At 42.1% G+C, this 16,061-nt stretch overlaps 1 pseudogene; it reads left to right on the forward strand.

Moving 5' to 3' along the window:
* Positions 1 to 3,772: 3,772 nt before the first annotated feature.
* LOC110490956 overlaps positions 3,773 to 16,061 on the forward strand; it is a 162,164-nt pseudogene continuing 149,875 nt past the window's right edge.

Below are 16,061 nucleotides of genomic sequence, written 5' to 3' on the forward strand. Positions count from 1 at the left end.
TTTCAGGCTGTTGGCCTGAGGTAGGTTTAAATAGTGGAGTAGGGTGGTGGGTTTTTTCATGAGTGCTGGGTTATATGGTAGGATATTTGTTGATTTATTTTTCTTTTCTCAAACAAAGTATGAGGGAGTTATACTCCAGTCTACTCGGTGGCGGTAATGCTACGTTTATTGGATGCCAACCACTGCTAAACCTCAACAAATGAGATGAATGAATTATCTTGGCAAAGGAGAAGTGCTCACAAACAAGGATGTGCACAGAATTGGCAAGAAATAAGATTTGTATGCATTTGAAAAATGCTGTGATATTTTATTTCAGCTCATGAATTTGGGACCACCAACACTTTACATGTTGTGTTTATATTTTTTTCATTATACAGTACCAGTCAAAGTTTGGACAAACCTTCTCATTACAGGGTTTTTATTTATTTTTACTATTTTCTACATTCTTGAATAATAGTGAAGATGTCAAACTATGAAATAACCCATATGGAATCATGTGGTAACCAAAAGAAGTGGTAAACAAATCAAAATATACCTTTTCTTTAAAGTAGCCACCCTTTGCCTTGATGACAGCTCTGAACACTATTGGCATTCTCTCAGCCAGCTTCATGAGGTAGTCACCTGGAATTTTCAATGAACAAGTATGCCTTTTCTTAGAAGTTACTTTATGGAATTTCTTTCCTTACTAATGTGTTTGAGCCAATCAGTTGTGTTGTGACAAGGAGGGGTGGTATACAGAAGATAGTCCTATTTGGTAAAAGACCAAGTCCATATTATAGCAGGAACAGCTCAAATAAGTAAAGATAAACTACATTCCATCATTACTTTAAGACATGAATTTCAGTCAATCCGGGAAATGTCAAGAACTTTAAGTGCAGTCGCAAAAACCATCAAGCGCTATGATGAAACTGGCTCTCATGAGGACCACAACAGGAAAGGAAGAGTTACCTATGCTGCAGAGGATAAGTTAATTAGAGTTAACTGCACCTGGTGACACTTTGATTTATTTAGAATTCAAGGCACACTTAACCAGCATGGCTACCATAGCATTCTGCTGCGAAACACCATCCCATCTGGTTTGCGCTTTGTGGGACTATCATATGTTTTTCAACAGGACAATGGATCAAAACACACCTCCAGGCTGTGTTAGGGCAATTTGACCAAGGAGAGTGATGGAGTGCTGCCTCAGATGACCTGGCCTCCACTATCACCCGACCTCAACCCAATTGAGATGGTTTTGGATGAGTTGGACCGCAGAGTGAAGGAAAAGCAGTCAACAAGTTATCAGTGCTGTTGCATTTGGTGCATGTGACAAATAACATTTGATTCGATTCGATGACATGAGACACATTTCACAGAACTTCCGAAAGTAACAAATGTTAGTACCGAACTGTTTTACATTTTTTTTGTATCGAAAAAGAACAGGAGTTTCGGGCATACCGTGCAATGCTCAACTAACATGGCCACCTATGTAAATGTTTTCACTGGCACCCTACAGTAGCAACCAATATAAAATGTGTGTAACACTGCCAAGTCAAAGGGTCACAAATGCAAGTGTTTGGGTCACAGTCTCAAACCCTATGCATAGCTCAACACTCTTCTGTTCCCTCGCTCTCCATCTCCTCTCTCTCCTCCCTCATGCCCTCCAATGGGACAACCTGTGCCGCATTAGCTGTACTATGTATGTGTGTGTGTGTGCTGCATAATATGAATGTTCTCTCCGTTCCAACAGGCAGGTTTATAAAGCAAAGCACATTAATATTTCACAACCAGCGATTAGCGTTTGGCTTAAAACACCAACACCAATCCGCCCTTCGCTACAACCCTCCTCTTTTTTCCTGAGTCAACATCGGATAAACTTAGTGTGTGTCCCAAATGGTGCCCTAATTGCCCTATGGACCCTGGTCAAAAGTAGTGCACTATATAAGGAATAGGGTGCCATTGGGGAGATACTCACTATTGTTCTGTCCCAGCCACACTGCTGATGGTGACCTTGTGTTTAAAGTCCTCTCCCTCTCTCTCTACTTTTGAAGGCCCATCAGTATATGTCAAATTTTACAGAGTTTGGGACTTTAAAGGCCTCCTACGTATAGACAGAGGATCCCTCGATAGTCCCTCACAGTGTGACGTTCATTGTGGTCACGTGGGTCGTACTGGGATATGGATTTAAAAATCCCTCATTCTGCTGTTGCCTTGTTTTCTCATTAGCTGGGAATTTTGTTTGAAATGTCTGATAGAACATAGTTGGACGGGAGCTAAAATCCAGTTATTCAAAAAAAAAATGTTGAACTATGTGTGTCGTTATTGCTTAAAATCTGGCTTGGCGGCACTGCTTTCATTGGGGAAAGATTGCGTCCGTACCTCCCGCTTCCCCAGGCAAATCGATGGCAGGCAATGCCTGGCTGAGACAAGGCTGTGACCGAGAGAGTTGTGTGTCTGTGGGTGTGTGTGTTTGAATAATGAAGCGAAAGTCACATATGATCAATCATTTCAAATTAAAAAATGATTCAGTGAAGATTATGCCCAGATTATCGTGGGATAATTTAAACAACACCTGTAAACACCTTGCATCACCAGGGGCCTGGTGATTGGACAACCCCAAGTGCAGCAATGTTAACCACTGCTAGTTAGCCAGAAGGGTGGGCACCGCTGCACGTTGTACGGCGGAAGGCCAGGTTAATCCTACAAAATGGACACTCGCTCAGACAACAAAGAGCATGTAACTGGAAGATTAAACACGGAAGAGTGGGTTAATCTCCTTAAAGAGATTGGAGCCACTTAATGTTCAAAAGCCCTGGGTAAAGAGATGTTGGGTGTGTGTTCAGTGTGTTTTTCCAGTGTGTGCACGTTACTCTGTGTGTGTGTTTGTGTTTGTGGTTGTGTATGTGTGTTCTCCTGCATATGTGTGTGTGTGTTTGATGTGTCTGTTTTTTCGGGCAGCAGAAGCTGCTTATGGAGATTCCGTTTTTTTTATGAGTTTCCTTCAGAAGCTGCAAACTCTATTTAACACCATGGTAATGAGTGTTCCTCTTTTCTTCCCTCACTCCCTCTCGCTCTTCTTCTCTTTCATCATCCCAGTTTCCATTGTGCAGAGTGATTCGTTTCAACATAGATTACACAGTTCACTTTATTGAAGAGATGACACCAGAGGTCAGTAAAGCCCCTCATCTCTTGTATGTCTGTCTGTCTTTCTGTCTGTGTGTGTGTGTGTGTGTTTAGTGTTCTCCAAACGGTTGTGCATCGCTCTCTGTGAACACATCCAAGGCCCATGTAACCTACAGTGCATTCGGAAAGTATTCAGATCCCTTGACTTTGTCCACATTTTGTTAAATTACAGACTTATTCTAAAATTGAATACATCTTTTTTTTTTCTTTGTCGATAGGCACACATTACCCCCTAATGTCAAAGCAAAACCCGTTTTTTATTTTTTTATTTAACCTTTTATTTAACTAGGCAAGTCAGTTAATTAAGAACAAATTCTTATTTACAATGATGGCCTAGGAACAGTGTGCCTTGTTCAGGGGCAGAACCACAGATGTTTACCTTGCCAGCTCGGGGATTCGATCTAGCAACCTTTCGGTTACTGGCCCATAGGTATTTAGAAAAAGAAATACTGAAATATCACATTTACATAAGTATTCAGACCCTTTACTCAGTACTTTTTTTGAAGCACTTTTCCTTACCCCCTAGGCACTAGATCTGAGAGGGATGGGAAGGTGTTTTCAGTGTTTTTGTTTTTTCCCCATGCAGGTCCAGAGTGGGACAATCACAATGGGACAATCTTCTGGATGTCAGAAGTTCCACTTCATGCCTAGCTTTGTCCACTTCTTACCTGGTGAGTCAATGTCCTTCCTGTCTCGATCTGTCCTTTACTTAGAGCACTCTGTCTCTCTCTGCTGGAGAATGTTGGAACCTGCTACTGTGTTTGAGTGGTATGTGCTTTATCTGTGTGAGACACTATGCACACATGAGTTATTGTCGTAATGCATTTCTAAGATTGATAGTCATCGCTGTAGATTTTCTGTGTGTGTCCAGTCCACACTTGTAAATTGAGGTCAAGCAATTTTGCATTAGTGTTTATTAACCTGATTGTGTATTTGAACCTGTTCGTATTCTCTGTCTATCTCTCTGATCATTTGTGTGCCTTGTCTCGTCTGTCCGTCTCTTTCTGTCTGTGTCTGTCAGTCTTGTTTCTCTTGTGTGAATGTGTTTGTCTTTCTCTTTGCATGCTGTCTATGTCTCTCTCTCTCTCCGACTCTGTGTGTCTAGACAGTGGTTAAGAGGTGCTGGTCCATGAACCAGCTGTTGCTCTACGTCCTGTCTATCTTCCCATCTCACTATCTCTGTGTATCCTCTCTGTCAGATGGTGGTAAGGAGGTGTTGTCCATGCAACAGGTGCTCCTCTACGTCCAGCAGAGCTCCAAGCATCTGGTCCCTGAGGAGGAGATAGCTGACATGCTGCGGTGGTAGGAACTGGAGCAGCAGAAGTATGCAGAAGAGTGCAAGGGCATGATTATCACCAACCCTGGCATGGTAAGGACTAGGGATGGGCATGGTTAACGAACGTTAGTATTAAATTACTTGAGTGAGTGTTCATTTCTGGAGAATTCTTTCTTACCCACAAGTATAAACCATGACATTTGAACTACTTAATGTAATAAATATATAATAAACTATTGAATGTTGTTTTTATAACCAAGCATTATGTATATATATATATATATATATATATATATATATATATATATATATATATATATATATATGTATATATAGTGGTGAGAACAAGTATTTGATACACTGATGATTTTGTAGGTTTCCCTACTTACAAAGCATGTAGAGGTCTTTATTTTTTTATCATAGGTACACTTCAACTGTGAGAGACGGAATCTAAAACAAAAATACAGAAAATCATATTGTATGATTTTTAAGTAATTAATTTACATTTTATTGCATTACATAAGTATTTGATCACCTACCAACCAGCAAGAATTCTGGCTTTCACAGACCTGTTAGTTTTTCTTTAAGAAGTCTTCCTGTTCTCCACTCATTACCTGTATTAACTGCACCTGTTTGAACTCGTTACCTGTATAAAAGACACCTGTCCACACACTCAATCAAACAGACTCCAACCTCTCCACAATGGCCAAGACCAGAGAGCTGTGTAAGGACATCGGGAATACAATTCTAGACCTGCACAAGGCTGGGATGAGCTACAGGACAATAGGCAAGCAGTTTGGTGAGAAGGCAACAACTGTTGGTGCAATTATTAGAAAATGGAAGAAGTTCAAGATGACTGTCAATCACCCTCGGTCTGGGGCTCCATGCAAGATCTCATCTCGTGGGGCATCAATGATCATGAGGAAGGTGAGGGATCAGCCCAGAACTACACGGCAGGACCTGGTCAATGACCTGGTCAATGACCTGAAGAGAGCTGGTTCCACAGTCTCAAAGAGAACCATTAGTAACACACTAATGGATCACTAATCTTCATGGATTAAAATCCTGCAGCGCACGCAAGGTCCCCCTGCTCAAGCCAGTGCATGTCCAGGCCCGTTTGCCAATGACCATCTGGATGATCCAGAGGAGGAATGGGAGAAAGTCATGTGGTCTGATGAGACAAAAATAGCTTTTTGGTCTAAACTCCACTCGCCGTGTTTGGAGGAAGAAGAAGGATGAGTACAACTCCAAGAACACCATCCCAACCGCGAAGCACGAAGGTGGGAACATCATTCTTTGGGGATGCTTTTCTGCAAAGGGGACAGGACGACTGCACCGTATTGAGGGGAGGATGGATGGAGCCATGTATTGCGAGATCTTGGCCAACAACCTCCTTCCCTCAGTAAGAGCATTGAAGATGGGTCGTGGCTGGGTCTTCCAGCATGACAACGACCCAAAACACACAGCCATGGCAACTAAAGGAGTGGCTCCGTAAGAAGCATCTCAAGGTCCTGGAGTGGCCTAGCCAGTCTCCAGACCTGAACCCAATAGAATATCTTTGGAGGGAGCTGAAAGTCCGTATTCCCCAGCGACAGCCCCGAAACCTGAAGGATCTGGAGAAGGTCTGTATGGAGGAGTGGGCCAAAACTCCTGCTGCAGTGTCTGCAAACCTGGTCAGGAACTATAGGAAACGTATGATCTCTGTAATTGCAAACAAAGGTTTCTGTACCAAATATTAAGTTCTGCTTTTCTGATCAAATACTTATGTCATGCAATAAAATGCAAATGAATTACTTAAAAATCATACAATGTGATTTTCTGGATTTTTTTTTAGATTCCGTCTCTCACAGTTGAAGTGTACCTATGATACAAATGACAGACCTCTACATGCTTTGTAAGTAGGAAAATCGGCAGTGTGTCACGCCCTGGCCTTAGTTATCTTTGTTTTCGTTATTATTTTGGTTAGGTCAGGGTGTGACATGGGGGATTTGTGTTTATCCTGGTCTAGGGGTTTTTGTATGTTTATGGAGCTGTTCCCTTTCTAGGTAGTTTGTATGTCTATGGTTGCCTAGATTGGTTCTCAATTAGAGGCAGCTGTCTATCGTTGTCTCCGATTGGGAAGCATATTTAGGCAGCCATATTCTGTGGGTACTTTGTGGGTGGTTGTCTTCGGTCTTTGTCATTGCACCAGAGGACTGTTTCGGTTTTCACATTTGTTGTTTTGTATTTTGTAGTGTTCTCGTTTATCGTCTATATTAAACATGTTGAACACTAACCACGCTGCATTTTGGTCCTCTCCTTCAACGGAAGAAAACCGTTACACTGTGTATCAAATACTTGTTCTCCCCACTGTGTGTGTATATGTCTATATATATCTTGGTATCCCTAAATTGTTATGAGATTATTTCAAGATTAAAATGGAAAGTCAAATGCCCATCCATATTAAGGAAAAGGCTGTTAATCAAATAGCACCCTATTCTGTATTTAGTGCACTACTTTTGACCAGGTCCAATAGGGTGCATGTGTGTGTGATTGACAGAATGCTAGATTGGAAGGCTGTGCACTTTTGAGTGGAAATTTCCTTGAATTCAGATGCTCTTTTTGTAACAAAATAACATGTCACTGTACTGAGACGCTCTGTGGTCGTATCAAGCGTCTCAGAGTAGGAGTTCTGATCTAGAATCAGGTCGTCACCCCCCTGTCCACCCGTCCATGTAAACTTATACATTTTGAGCTAAAAGTCAAAACTGCTCTTAAATCAGCACTTCTGAGACACTTGCTACATATGGGCCCTGGGTCCGTATTCACAAAGCGTCACAGAGTGGTAGTGCTGATCTATGATCAGTTTTGCCTTTTAGATCATAATTAATATGATCTAATATTGTGCTATTGTGTGTTTGTTTTTTTTTCTTCTTCTGCCCCCTCCTATGACAGAGCTTCTGAATATCAGGACAGTGATTACTCACCTCGTACTGGACAAAGATTTTATCTTTAATTAACGAGTCAGACGCAAAGGATTTATTTCAGACACCCGGCAATGCCCAAATCACGGTCATTCACATGAAGAGACAGAGAAATCGGGGATGTAGGTCGGGGTGCCTTGTAAGGATCAGACGGCGAGTGAGTAATCTGCCTTTACCATCAGTCCTATTAGCCAACGTGCAATCGTCGGATAATAAAATGGATGAGCTCAGATCAAGACTATCTTACCAATGGGATAGAGTAGATCATGATAAGCTGTAGACCACATTATTTAACGAGAGTTTTCATCTACACTACCGCTCAAAAGTTTGGGGTCACTTCGAAATGTCTTTGTTTTTGAAAGAAAAGCAATTTTTTTGTCAATTAAAATAACATCAAATTGATCAGAAATATGGTGTATACATTGTTAATGTTGTAAATGACTATTGTAGGTGGAAACAGCAGATTTTTTTATGGAATATCTACAAAGGCGTACGGAGTCCCATTATCAGCAACTATCACTCCTGTGTTCTAATGGCACGTTGTGTTCGCAAATCCAAGTTTATAATTTTAAAAGGATAATGGATCATTAGAAAACCCTTTTTTAATGAAGCTGCCAGTTGAGGACTTGTGAGGCGTCTGTTTCTCAAACTAGACACTCTATTGTCCTTGTCCTCTTGCTCAGTTCTGCACCGGGGCCTCCCACTTCTCCTTCTATTCTGGTTAGAACCAGTTTGTGCTGTTCTGTGAAGGGAGTAGTACCCAGTGTTGTATGAGATCTTCAGTTTCTTGGCAATTTCTCGCATGGGATAGCCTACATTTCTCAGAACAAGAATAGACTGACCAGTTTCAGAAGAAAGTTCTTTGTTTCTGGCCCTTTTGACCCTGTAATCGAACCAACAAATGCTGATGCTCATTCTTTAATCAGCACAACATAATTGCAAAAGGGTTTTCTAATGATCAACTATCCTTATAAAATTATAAACTTGGATTAGCTTACACAACTTGCCATTGGAACACAGGAGTGATGGTTGCTGATAATTGTCCTCTGTACACATATGTAGATATTGCATTAAAAATCAGCCATTTCCAGCTACAATAGCCAATTGTCAAAATTAACAATGTCTACAATGTATTTCTGATCAATTAGATGTTATTTTAATGGGAAAAAAAAAAAATTTCTTACAAAAACAAGGACATACCCTAAAATGTAATTAAATATAATATTACATGCGGAAAGAAGTATGTACAATAGGAAAACGGTATTAGCAGGTGCGTGTCCACTGCATTGCACTGATTTCCAAGTCCCTGTATCAAAACTCATTATTCTTCCTCGTTTGGGAAGAAACAAGCCTGAAACCTTGAACAAAGACTACTGATATCCAGTGGAAGCCATAGGAATTGCATACTGGGAGCTAGATTAAATATTTTACTTATACATTCCATTGGAAGAGCATGGGCCTTCAAAATAATATATATTTCCGGCTGGTTTTTCTTTGGATTTTCTCCTATCTATTGTGTTATAGTCTCCTACATTATTTTAACATTTCACAAATGTCAGAGTGTTTTCTTTCTAGTGGTACCAATTATATGCACATCCTGGCTTCAGGGCTTGAGCAACAGGCAGTTTACTTTGGGCGCGTCAGTCAGGCGGAAATGGAGAAAAATAGACCTTATCCGAAGAAGTTGAATTACTTGTGATTTTTCTTAATTAAAAAAACTACATACAGTGGGGCAAAAAAGTATTTAGTCAGCCACCAATTGTATAAGTTCTCCCACTTAAAAAGATGAGAGGCCTGTAATTTTCATCATAGGTACACTTCAACTATGACAGACAAAATGAGAAAGAAAATCCAGAAAATCACATTGCAGGATCTTTTATGAATTTATTTGCAAATTATGGTGGAAAATAAGTATTTGGTCAATAACAAAAGTTTATCTCAATATTTTGTTATATACCCTTTGTTGGCAATGGCAGAGGTCAAACGTTTTCTGTAAGTCTTCACAAGGTTTTCACACACTGTTGCTGGTATTTTGGCCCATTCCTCCATGCAGATCTCCTCTAGAGCAGTGATGTTTTGGGGCTGTTGCTGGGCAACACGGACTTTCAACTCCCTCCAAAGATTTTCTATGGGGTTGAGATCTGGAGACTGGCTAGGCCACTCCAGGACCTTGAAAATCTTCTTACGAAGCCACTCCTTCGTTGCCTGGAAGGTGTGTTTGGGATCATTGTCATGCTGAAAGACCCAGCCACATTTCATCTTCAATGCCCTTGCTGATGGAAGGACGTTTTCACTCAAAATCTCACGATACATGGCCCCATTCATTCTTTCCTTTACACGGATCAGTCGTCCTGGTCCCTTTGCAGAAAAACAGCCCCAAAGAATGATGTTTCCACCCCCATGCTTCACAGTAGGTATGGTGTTCTTTGGATGCAACTCAGAATTCTTTGTCCTCCAAACACGACAAATTGAGTTTTTAACAGTTCTATTTTGGTTTCATCTGACCATATGACATTCTCCCAATCTTCTTCTGGATCATCCAAATGCTGTCTAGCAAACTTCAGACGGGCCTGGACATGTACTGGCTTAAGCAGGAGGACACGTCTGTCACTGCAGGATTTGAGTCCCTGGCGGCATAGTGTGTTACTGATGGGTAGGCTTTGTTACTTTGGTCCCAGCTCTCTGCAGGTCATTCACTAGGTCCCCCTGTGTGGTTCTGGGATTTTTGCTCACTATTCTTGTGATCATTTTGACCCCACGGGGCGAGATCTTGCGTGGAGCCCCAGATCGAGGGAGATTATCAATGGTCTTGTATGTCTTCCCTTTCCTAATAATTTCTCCCACAGTTGATTTCTTCAAATCAAGCTGCTTACCTATTGCAGATTCAGTCTTCCCAGCCTGGTGCAGGTCTACAATTTTGTTTCTGGTGTCCTTTGACAGCTCTTTGGTCTTGGCCATAGTGGAGTTTGGAGTGTGACTGTTTGAAGTTGTGGACAGATGTCTTTTATACGGATAACAAGTTCAAACATGTGCCATTAATACAGGTAATGAGTGGAGGACAGAGGAGCCTCTTAAAGAAGAAGTTACAGGTCTGTGAGAGCCAGAAATCTTGCTTGTTTGTAGGTGACCAAATACTTATTTTCCACCATAATTTGAAAATAAATTCATAAAAGATCCTGCAATGTGATTTTCTGGATTTTCTTTCTCATTTTGTCTGTCATAGTTGAAGTGTACCTATGATGAAAATTACAGGCCTCTCTCATTTTTTTAAGTGGGAGAACTTGCACAATTGGTGGCTGACTAAATACTTTTTTGCCCCACTGTATATTTATTTATTTTTTACCTCAGTTTTTTTTTGTAAATACTTTCTTAACACTTATTTTCTTAAAACTGCATTGTTGGCTAAGGGCTTGTCATACAGTGTCATTCCACTGTATGGTCTACACGTGTTGTTTTTGCCACATGTGACAAATACATTTTGGGTTGATATGGGCCCTGATATCATAGTGTTTGTGTTGTGTTGTTGTTTCAGAAGCCCAGCTCTGTGCATATCGAACATCTGACCAGAGAGCAGTTCAACCCAGAGGTCAACACCTTCCCCACCATCGTCCACTTTGGGATCTGGCCCATCCAGCTCAGCTCCCCCGGGGACCCGCAGTAATATCCTCACTATACCCCTCAAACCCCAACCGCCCCCCACCACCCAGGAACTATACTTCCCCTGTCCCGCTCCCGGCCCAGCTCAGTTACACTGGGGATCCGCAGTAAGACCCCAACCACTAACCACCCAGGATCTAGATTTATACTGCCCCCAGCCTCTCATCCCTGGCCACAAACACTACTGCATAGTCCCCTTCCTCAGACACACTCCTTCCGCTCCCCTCTCCCCTGTGCCCCACACTCCTTATTTAAGGATTCTCTCACAGGACGGGTTGATGGTGGCACTCTTCTGTGTTTGTTGAGAGAGAGAGAGAGAGAGAGAGAGGGGCGTATGTCATAGAGAGACAGGGAGGTAGAGAAAGAGTGGTGTGACATTTTCACATGCGTCGTCATGGGTCCTAGGGTTCCACTGGGTAATCTCGCTGTGGGAACGAAACTGTCTGTCTCTTGAAAAGTAAAGACAAGCAGATACACACACACACACACACAGACAGTGTGGAGGTGGAAGAGAGGGAATACTGTACTGTGCCTATGCATAATTACCAAAAGTATATTACATTTTCCTCTTCCATCGTCTCCAAGGTGTAGAGAGAAGCAACAACAAACAAAACAAAGCGCCAATCAAAAGTGAAACTCTTCAACTAGTTTATGTTTGTTCACTGTGTCTGTTATTATAATCTGTTTATCTGTATCCTTGTCACATACTACAAGGAGATCCCAAATGTCATTCTATTCCTTTTATAGTGAACTACTTTTGACCAGAGTCCTGATAAAAAGTAGTGCACTACGAAGGGAATAGCGTTCCATTTGGGACACATATTTAGAAGCCAATGATGAGGGATTGAAGGCTTTATAGCCGGTAAACAGGAGATCTCGTTATTATGAAACCCCATCATTAGTGTGTTTGTGCTCAGACCTTTGTCCTTTGAGTAATGCAGATTTTTGTCTGTCGGAATATTAGGGATGTCCGTCTGCGTCCGCATGTTTCCCCGCGGTCATGGATGCACACACACACACACACCACCCACTCCCCTAGGCTATGTCAAATCTCTCTGATCCACAGACGACACATTTGTTGACGAACGTGGACATGATTAACAGGAGGTCGCAAATGTGGAAATTAAATAAGATGGAATGCCTGGAACATTCCTGCGACTTAATGAGGGAAGTGAGGGCAGAGCTGTCTTTAATTGCATTGATGGCAATGCCACTGAGAGGGGAGCGAGGAAGGAGAGAGAGGACACAGACAACGCTACATACGTTAAGGTACACCTTCCTGTTCCCTTACTTTAGAAATAAATGTTTAGGGTTGTTCTAATCCCAGTATCTATAGAGGGCCACAGGGAGAGGGAGTGAAATTTAAAAAAGAGAGGGGGAGCGAGACGAGGGAGACGCGGATGGTGGTAAATTAGCATTTACTGGAGAGCGACGGCAGTCAGGCAGCATATGTTAATGAGCGTGTGGCAGACACACACACACACACACACACACACACACCAGCCTGTCGTACCTTGAGAGCACAGAGCGGATCTTCTGAAATGTCAAGTGAACAGGTTGGGGAGGGAGGTCTCTCAGGCTGCAGCTTTACGCTGCTCTCCTCTCCTCCGCAGCCTCCACCTGCGCCCGACTGTACGCACGCCGTTAGGCCAGCGGTGAGCCGATAATCACAGCGGTAAAGCCGTCTCAGTCTCTCTCCACACAGATCGCTAATGAAGTCGCCCTATTAAACAGCCTTAATTCTAATTCCCCTCATCGCAACCATTCCTCTCTCTCTACCGCGGGTTGCTCTCTTGCTTTCTCTCTCTCTACACCACAGGTTTAATTTCTCTGGCTCTCTCTCTGGCTCTCTGGCTCTCTGACTCTCTAGCTCTCTCTCTCTCTCTCTCTCTCTCTCTCTCTCTCTCTCTCTCTCTCTCTCTCTCTCTCTCTCTCGGCCGGGCCGCATGCCAGTCATATAATTGAATAACTTGGCCACTAAATGAGGAAAAGCTTTAATGGAGCGGCGCGGTCAGAGCCCTCAGTCTATTATTACTAGAGTCTGGCAGTCCGAGGGGGTTTTCAATGGTACATCACTGTGTAACCTTCCCCAAATCGATGTCCTTTTCAAATAAATTATAAATCTTATAAATTGTAATTGGGGCATTTGGAGATATGTCCCTTCTCTTGTCACACACACATGTGTGTGTTATAACTGCAGCATAAACTATTTTGTGTTTACTTCCTGGTTGTTGAAGGGGACCTCTCTCGTTGAAAACATGAGGAAACCAGGCCCCCCACACACACAGACACACACACAGCAGACAAATGTACTATTAAATGATGCTGTTTAATAATGGTGAAATATTAATGTGTTGGTCTGAGAGACGTCTTTCTCTCTCTCTCTCTCTCTCCATCTCTCAAAGCTGTGGAAACCCTACGTGAAACTACGCCACCTGCTGGCTAACAGTCCCAAGGTCAAGCAGATAGTCAAAAAGAAGCTAACACAGAGGCAGGTGGGTATCACACACACTACAGCACAGTACATCTCACTGCCCACCTGACCTCATAATAATTAAGTATGACACATGCCAGCATCATACAATTGTAATGTCCTAGGAGCATAGGGCTGAAACATGTAGCAGTGTAATTACTAGAACCATCTAACACTACATCGTAGCCTTGTGCTGCAGAGCTGAGGTCCTGATCCATTCACTGCCTGTAGCTTCTTTTCACCCTTGCATATCCTTCTTAGGCTACTGCTATTAATCTTACCTCACAGCCACTCTATCTCTGGAGTGCCATGTGTCTGGATAGTAATTTACTACTTATTAAAGATCAAATCCACATTAGGGGAAACAGCGCCACTGTTCGCTCCACAGCGACTTCGTTTGCTTTGCTGTTGATGAATGCGGAGAAGGGTAGAATTCTAGCTAGACTAGCTTTATACCCTTAGAGCACTTTGAGCCCCAATAGTGCTTGTTTATCCTCTCCCCAATTTCGATCTTGTCTCATAGCTGCAACTCCCCAACGGGCTCGGGAGGCGAAGGTCAAGTCGTGTGTCCTCCGAAACATAACCCGCCAAACCGTGTTTCTTAACACCCATCTGTTTAACCCGGAAGCCAGCTGCACTAATGTGTCGGAGGAAACACCGTTCAACTGATGACCGAAGTCAGCCTGCAGGCGCCCGGCCCACCACAAGGAGTCGCTAGAGTGCAATGAGCCAAGTAAAGCCCCCCCTGCCAAACCCTCCCCTAAACCGGATGATGCTGGGCTAATTGTGCGCTGCCCTATAACACTCCCGATCACAGCTGGTTGCAGTGCCTTAGACCGCTGCGCCACTCGCACACACTATAGTATTTTATTAGGATCCCCACACAAAACATAAAACATGACGTAAAATGTATAGACAACTTCATCAAAAGGACAGAACTACATACATTTAAAATAAGTATGCACACTTTTATATGTGTATGCCTTCAAAATCATTTGATTAAAAGATGCTACTGATAGAAAAATGTGAAAATGAAATTCAATAACAATGAGGTGCATTGCAAATAGGCTGACACGTCTTAAATTTAGTTATTTACCACACGCTATGGGCTTCACTAGGTAAAATCCATAATCATGAACATGAAATAACCAGGCCTTGAATCTTGAGCCTTGTTACAGTTTATTGCCCTTAATCTGTGATAGGTTTGCATTTCTGAACTTCAAATGTTATTTATCATTAGTTGTAATAGAGACATGAAGGGTGCCATAGCCAAGGGGCCAATGGTTATCTTGGAATGTACTGTGTAGGGAAAACAATCACATGTGGCAGGCATTGATATGGAGAGAGAGCCATGGATTAGAGGTGAAGGGGGTCGAGGTCAGGTCAGGTCACATTAAGGGAGAAGGAAAGGTTTATCACTTAGTTTCCTGCCTAGGAATGAAGATAGAATGTTTAGCAAGAAGGAGGAGACTCCACCCAAAATGGGGTACCTATACACCCCTATTACAAACATGTTTTTGTCAATTCAGCATTTCTATCCTTTGGGAAGAATAAACTTGGTTTAAGTTTTCATAGTGTCCATTAAGTTCTTACTCTGGTAATTAGAACCTAACATGGGTTAGCTAAGATATAGTGTAATGTGTTACAGTCTACCAACCATGAAGGGTTATCTGAGGTATTATGCTAGGCTTTGGACCTGCTCATAAGGTCCCGTTAATCAGATAGTTGTTTCGGCAGGTAGCCTAGTGGTTTGAGTGTTGGGCCAGTAAGGTTGCTTGATCGAATCCCTGAGCTGGCAAAGTGGAAAGCTGTTGTTCTGCCAATGAACAAGGCAGTTAATGCAATTATTATTATTTTTTACCATTTTTATTTCACCTTTATTTAACCAGGTAGGCCAGTTGAGAACAAGTTCTCATTTACGACTGTGACCTGGCCAAGATAAAGCAAAGCAGGTCGACACAAACAACAACACAGAGTTACACATGGAATAAACAAACGTACAGTCAATAACACAATAGAAGAAAAGTCAATATACAGTTCCCCGGTAGGCCGGGGAATAAGAATTTGTAAATAAGAATGTATTATTAGTGGCGTCCCGCTAGCAGGACAACTTCCGGTGAAACTTGAGGGCACGCAATTCAAATAAATAATCATAAAATTATGGATTTTAAACATTTATGCACATACAAGTGTCTTATATCAGTTGAAAGCTTAAATTATTGTTAATCTAACTGCACTGTCTGCTTTATAGTAGTTATTACAGTTAAAGCATGCCATGCGATCGTTTGAGGACTGCGCCCCCGAATCAAAATATTTTTCCACCGGCACAGGTTTCATAAATTCACATATAGAGATAAAATATTCACTTACTTTTCGACAATATTCATCTGATTTGTTATCCAAAGGGTCCCGGCTATAACATGTAGTGTCGTTTTGTTAGATAAAATCCTCTTTATATCCCAAAAAGTCTGTAGTTGGTTTCATCAATTTGAGTAATCCACTCGTTGAACATGCAGAGAAAGTAATC

This window comes from Oncorhynchus mykiss, chromosome 15 (assembly GCF_013265735.2).
Source record: "Oncorhynchus mykiss isolate Arlee chromosome 15, USDA_OmykA_1.1, whole genome shotgun sequence".
Taxonomy (NCBI): Eukaryota; Metazoa; Chordata; class Actinopteri; order Salmoniformes; family Salmonidae; genus Oncorhynchus; species Oncorhynchus mykiss.